At 42.9% G+C, this 6,131-nt stretch overlaps 1 protein-coding gene across 1 annotated transcript in view; it reads right to left on the bottom strand.

Moving 5' to 3' along the window:
- Nwd2 (NACHT and WD repeat domain containing 2) overlaps positions 1-6,131 on the bottom strand; it is a 138,214-nt gene that overhangs the window by 28,248 nt on the left and 103,835 nt on the right. The gene's annotated exons all lie outside the window — the stretch shown is intronic.

Raw genomic sequence — 6,131 nt, 5'->3', positions numbered from 1 at the left:
GAGGAGTGAGAGGAGGGGGAGGGAAATGGGAGGCGGGGAGAAGGCTGAAATTTTTTTCAATAAAAAAAAGAAAAAAGAATCAACACTTCTGGAGTGAAGTGTTGATAATGAGTTTCTTCAAGTGATTGACTGTGCTCCCTGTTTTCTTTCTCTGTTTTGTTCTGTTCTATCCTAGGTCATCAAAGATTTCAATGCAAATGGGGGAAATCTCACAGGGCTCCATCCCTAGATGAAGAGTTACAAGCATTTAGCAACTGCTGAGAAAGATAGAGAAAGAATTAGTCTTCCTCGGGGATAGTCATCATAATTAGTGATTCAATATCAAGTAGTCAGTCCTAGAAACATAAACATGTGGGTAACACTGAGCTGACTCAGCAAGTTGTATGTATGTATGCATTTATTTATTTATTTATATGCATAGAGAGCAACAAGGGTTAAAGAAGAGGAGGCCACAAATTTGTGAGGGTGTGGGGAGGAGGGCGGGCAAGGGAAGGGTAAGATCGAGGTGAGGGAGGGTGAATGATATAATTACATTTTAATGGAATAAAAAAGATTCTGGTGGCAAACCACTAGGCTCAGATGATTTCTTGATCCACTATTAGGTTGTAAAATGACCTGGCCTATGCTGGTTAAAAAAGATGTCATATTCAAAAATGTGTAATGTTTCAAAGGGAAAAAAAATCCTCTCTTACAAAGATCTACTGTTACTCCCCTAAGATTGCTTCTCTCTTACAATTCTGTTTGCTGCTGGCAAGTGCCCCTCTGATCCCAGCCACAGAGCTAACTGCATGGGGAGGGAGTGATCAAAGTATAGGCTCTTGGAAGCAGAGGACCATTGATTTGAGCTGGAACTTCACACTGTGTGAACAGGATGTCATACATTCATTCGCGAATAATTATAGTTTCCTGTGGGGATGCAGGTTTGGGAGGGAAAGAAGTGAGGCAGAAAGAGAAGCAGCCCCAAGAGACCAGGAACATTCTGGAGTCAGTGAGGCTTCACACAGTCTATGGGGAAATGAACTCAGTGGAAGAAAGGGTAGGGAAAGAAGTCAAGCTTGAAGGGTCCCAGAAGGATGAAAAATATTTAAATGGGTCCATTGCTGATGTGGGAGTGTCATATATCAATCTGTTGATTTCATTGGTTAAGGAATAAAGAAACTGCCTAGGCCCCTTGATAGGCCAACCTTTAGGTGGGTGGAGTAAACAGAACAGAAGGCTGGGAGAAAGAAGCTGAGTCAGGGAGTCGCCATGGTTCTCCAACTCCAGGCAGATGCAGGTTAAGATCATTCCTGGTAAGCCAGCTCGTGGGCTACATAGAATAATAGAAATGGGTTAGATCAATATGTAAGAGCTAACCAATAAGAGGCTGGAACTAATGGGTCAGGCAGTGATTAAAAGAATACAGTTTCTGTGTAATTATTTCGGGACATAAGTTAAGCTAGCCATGTGGGCGGCAGGGTGCTAGGGACACAGCCCCGCTGCTCCTAATTCAACACATTGCGGTGGGGGTGGGGATGTCGGGGGTGATGTCAGTAGCCTAGAAAAACTTCACAGCTGAGAAACAGGAGGTGACTTTAACAGGCAGCAGGAAGCTTGGCAAGAGGACGGTGGGCTTTTTCTTTTTCTCAGCAAATCATAGCACTACTCAAGGCCAAGGTGGTGTCTTTGGTGAGTGTCTATGCTTTCCCCTAACACTAGGACTGGGCTAAGTGAAGGTGAAGGGGTTTCCTCAAGTGGCGATGAGTAGCAGACTAGGAGATGACGGCTTCTTCTTCCAGTCCTCAATAGAGAGGGAGAGCATCCCACATGCTAGTGTGGTCCACTATGGTTTCTCTTCACTAGCACTCATGCTGAATGATGCTTCCCAATGTTATGGCACTGAGAGGGGAGGAGCCTCTAGAAGGTGGTTGAGTTAAGAGGGCAACCACTTCTGAAAGGTGTAGTACTTATCTTTTGATGATTACATACAAGACAGCTAAAGAGACCTGTATAGGTCACTGACTCCACCAGATTTCTGTCCTGGAAGGCTCGTACAATTGCACTTTTAAGCAAAACTATAGGAAACAGAACAACAACAACAACAACAACAACAAAGTTAAAGCTATTGTTCTTTAGGGAAAGGCATACTTTTTCGGATTCCCATTTCAACAAATGTAAACTGATTGAGGCTAGCTGCATATACAGCCCTCTGTGTTCATGATGCATTAATATCCACAGAGAAAACATTTTATGGGGGATTCTTTAAAATGCCTTTTTGTCAAAAGCAAGCACACAGGAAAAACAGTTGGCCTGTTTGAGAATTCTTAGTTAGCTTTCTAAACCTTGGCAAGCATCAGGAATGTTCATTGGAAAAAAATGGTCCTTCCAAGTGAATTGATGGTGATGGAGAATTCTTTTCCATTGGAGGGAGGAAATAAATGCTACCACTCCCAATTTCTTGACTATGAATGGGCAATTCCTTCCCACTGTGGTCTGGTTAACAGTCAAAGGAAAATAGAAAAATCTGTGCTGAATGAAACTGATGCCTCAAAACACAACCCAGAAATGCGATTTCTCTTTGTTTTCCCATTGGAAGGACTGTCAGGGAAACTGGACTGGTAGCTCTGGGTGCCTTCATTGCTTAAGATGTGCAGGGCAGATAGCAACATGTTTGGAGAAGAACATCAGTAGTATTAGAACAGATGGGAAGCAAACCAATAAAAATCTTCACGAGGAACAATTTGCCCATATGTGTCTGCTTAGATTCAATTTCCACGGCTTTAAGTTTTGAGATGGTTGAGGGTATAGATTCTACCACTGTGCTTAGTTTCAGTGACCAGCTACTTGGTGATTTAAAAGGGATGGAAAAGGGGTGTCCCCAAGCTAGAGGGAGGCAACCCTGGGGCAAGCTCAAAGTAGCTCCTGCCTCAGCATCTCTGGCAGAGCTGTTCCAAACCTTGACCTTCAGGCCCCAGCCAGGGCATTGAATTCTATGGGTAGAGGGTAGATCCAGGGCCTCTTCACTTAGAAGGGAAAGTTGCGCTCCTAAGCGAGAGTGTATAGTATAAACTATAGTGAAAGACTAAAGGAATTATATTTATTCTCAGTGAGACTGGGTGACAGCAGAGGAAATCCAGAGTTGAGCATAAGAGATCTAAGTTCCTGTTTGGAGGAGGACCGTTTGAAGACTCAGGTTACCACGGATGATGGTTATATGGCCATACATAATTCTTTAAGTTTCATCCTGTGTTTTGTTGCCCTCAAGCAATCCTTTTGTTCATAGAGCTCTGAGTTCAACTACTCCAGGCATGGACAAACAGATGTTTATGATGGGTGTTATCCACTGACAGCTGGAGTATGAAAAAGTTGCCACTCCAGATTGGATCAGAAATCACAAGAAGAGTTAGGACGGCAGGAGATTCCTGAAATCAGCAGTAATGGGCAAATGGCATAGATGGCATAGTTGGCCATTAAGTTTAATGATAAAGTTTTCAGAAAAGGGATCTCAAAAAGAAATCTTTAGAAGCTTTGCAAAGGTATGTCTAATTTAAGAATTGTTAGTGAATAAAGGCCTTTAAAGAAGCAAAAACATTAATTGTTTAAAAAATATTTTTATTTCTTACAACAATTGTAGTTACCTGTGTTGGGGCTATACAAGAGTAGCACTATCCATATTAAATCAGGAATGAGGAGGCTCATGGATCCTGTCTTTCATTGTATACCCTTTACTAAGCCCACCAGGCTCCAGCGAATATCATCAAATGCATGGTCACACAGATATCCCTAGTTAATCTCAGTGGGTCACAAACAAAAAGATTATATATGAACCATAAACAAGCAGGCAAGTGAATGAGAGAGAGAGAGAGAGAGAGAGACAGAGAGAGACAGAGAGAGACAGAGAGAGACAGAGAGAGACAGAGAGAGGTGTAGAGGAGTTGGAGAGTTGAGAGGGGATGGTTGGGAGGTGGGGATGGAAGTATTTGGTATGCATCACGTACACATGAAAAATTGTTTACAAACAACTTAATAAAAATATATTTAAATTGAAATTTGGAATTGAAAAAAGAATATGGTATCAAGGAGTGCATGGTGGGCTGAATCCAGGACGTCTACTGTGTTCCTGGAATGAAGGATGGCCAGGGCGGCTTCATCAGTTGGTGCCACAGCTTCAGTTGGCCGTGAATTAAAAATGTGACTGCCTCTGCTTGTGTGACCACCCTTTATCTGAACAGATCGCAGCGGGGTTGGGTGGGAAAGTCATAAGGACAAAACCTTCCCGTTGACTTTCAAATGTGGGCATCTATATCGTTTCTAAACCTGCATTTGAAACACACAGCATCTTTTAAAAACAATTCCTTTCACAGTTCAGCCACCTTCCACTACAAAGTGCTCAGAGTCTTTTCATCACAAGACAAAAGATGGTAGATTTACTAGTTTTCTTTGCCCTTACAACCACGATACTCTGTTAAACTTTTGGCTCTAGTCTGAGCACATTCCTTGAAAGCATTTCTGAGACAGCCCTTTGCCTTCATTGTTTTGTAGTTTACCCAGTATGCCTTTGTCTTTGTCAGTTAATTATTTAAAAAAAAAACCCAACCCCCCAAACCAAAAAAAAGCAACTCCCCAAAACAAAAACAAACAAACAACAAAACCCCCAAAACTAAAAAAATCCAGAAGTCCAGGTAATGAAGATAAGGTAGATTCCTAGATGCTCTTTTGGGACGGTGATATGTCCTGGTAAAGAACACAGGCTTTGAAACTAAACTGCTGGAAACCAAAGTTTGTCCACAGTGGCCGGGTGGCCCTGGCTGAATCCCAGCTTCTCTTGGTGCCAGGTTTTCCCAGCGTGAGTATCTCACTAGTCCTCCAGGGCTTATGAGGATTACTAAGTACTCAGAATGGAGCGGTCTGAACAATGCTTTGCTCACAGCAAACCTTTAGTAAATGTGAACCATTTTAATTAGAAACAGCGGTGATGAAATTGCGCCATCCACTCAATTATGGAATTAGGTTTAGGACTACCTCCATCACAGGCTGTGCTTTTGGGCAATGGCAGGTCTATCTTCAATTTGGGATTAATTGGAAAGATATACTTCCATCAAACGGATGTTGGTGATGAGGCCCTTCTAGGACTGTGGTGTGGCTGATGTGCAGCACAGATATAGTGGGAAAGGGAGTAACAGAAAGATACAGTGTGGTGGCAAGGCAGAGACTGTTCCCCTGGTAACTGGTTGCTAGGGACAAGCATTTGGCAAAGCACACTGGAGAGTCACAACTTCTTTAAAGAGCAGTTAATGAAAATACTCTGTACTTACAGTGAGCCTCAGACAGTGTGAGAGACCGCAACTGTTGGGGACTTGGTAATAAGGGCTTCGAAGTCTCTCTTTCTCTAGCTACTTTCCTCTTGTGCCCACACCATAGGTCTGGGTGACACCAGAGGAAATTGGGGCTGAGCATGATAGATTTAATTTCCAGTTTGGGGAGGGCAACTTGGAGATTCCTTTTACAATCAGATGGGCAGTGCATGTGCCTGTATAAAAGTCTTCTCATTCCTCTGTGTTGTCTGTGGCAGTTCTGAGAAACATTCCGGGTACTGACAAATAGATATTGCTCATGACAGATGGAGTCTGCTGACTGCCTGAGGTAGATAACAATGCCCACACTGAGTCTTCAGACCTTGTGTGAAATGTTAAATAGGGCTGTGATCCTCAAGGTTCCCCCTGAGAAACAAATGAGGTGTATACATTTATGTACTTAAAAATCATTTTTAAAAATTGGTTAACATGATTATGGAGTTTGGGGGACAGCAATATCAGAGGGCGAGTGGCAAGGCTGGAGCTCCGGGAGGTAAGAGCTGGCTTGCTCAGAAGGGATTTCAAGGCAGGTCCCTATATCCTTGGGGACCTCAGTCATTTTGTCTCCTAAGGCCTCCACTGATGCATGAGTCTCACATTATGGAGCATAATTTGCAGAGTTCCAAGACCATTGACTTAAATGTTATCTGTCCTTAAACAATACCTTCATGATGATGGCTGGGCTACTGTATGAACAAATGTTTGGGTACTTTGCTCAGTACATTAAAAAGAAGATGGAGGAGGAGGAGGAAGAGGAGGAGGAGGAGAAGGAGGAAGAAGAAGAAGAGGAGGAGGAGG

Source organism: Microtus ochrogaster, linkage group LG1 (genome assembly GCF_000317375.1).
Source record: "Microtus ochrogaster isolate Prairie Vole_2 linkage group LG1, MicOch1.0, whole genome shotgun sequence".
In the NCBI taxonomy this organism is placed as follows: Eukaryota; Metazoa; Chordata; class Mammalia; order Rodentia; family Cricetidae; genus Microtus; species Microtus ochrogaster.
Note: the sequence above shows the minus strand (reverse complement) of the source record. Positions and strands in the feature narration are given on the sequence as shown.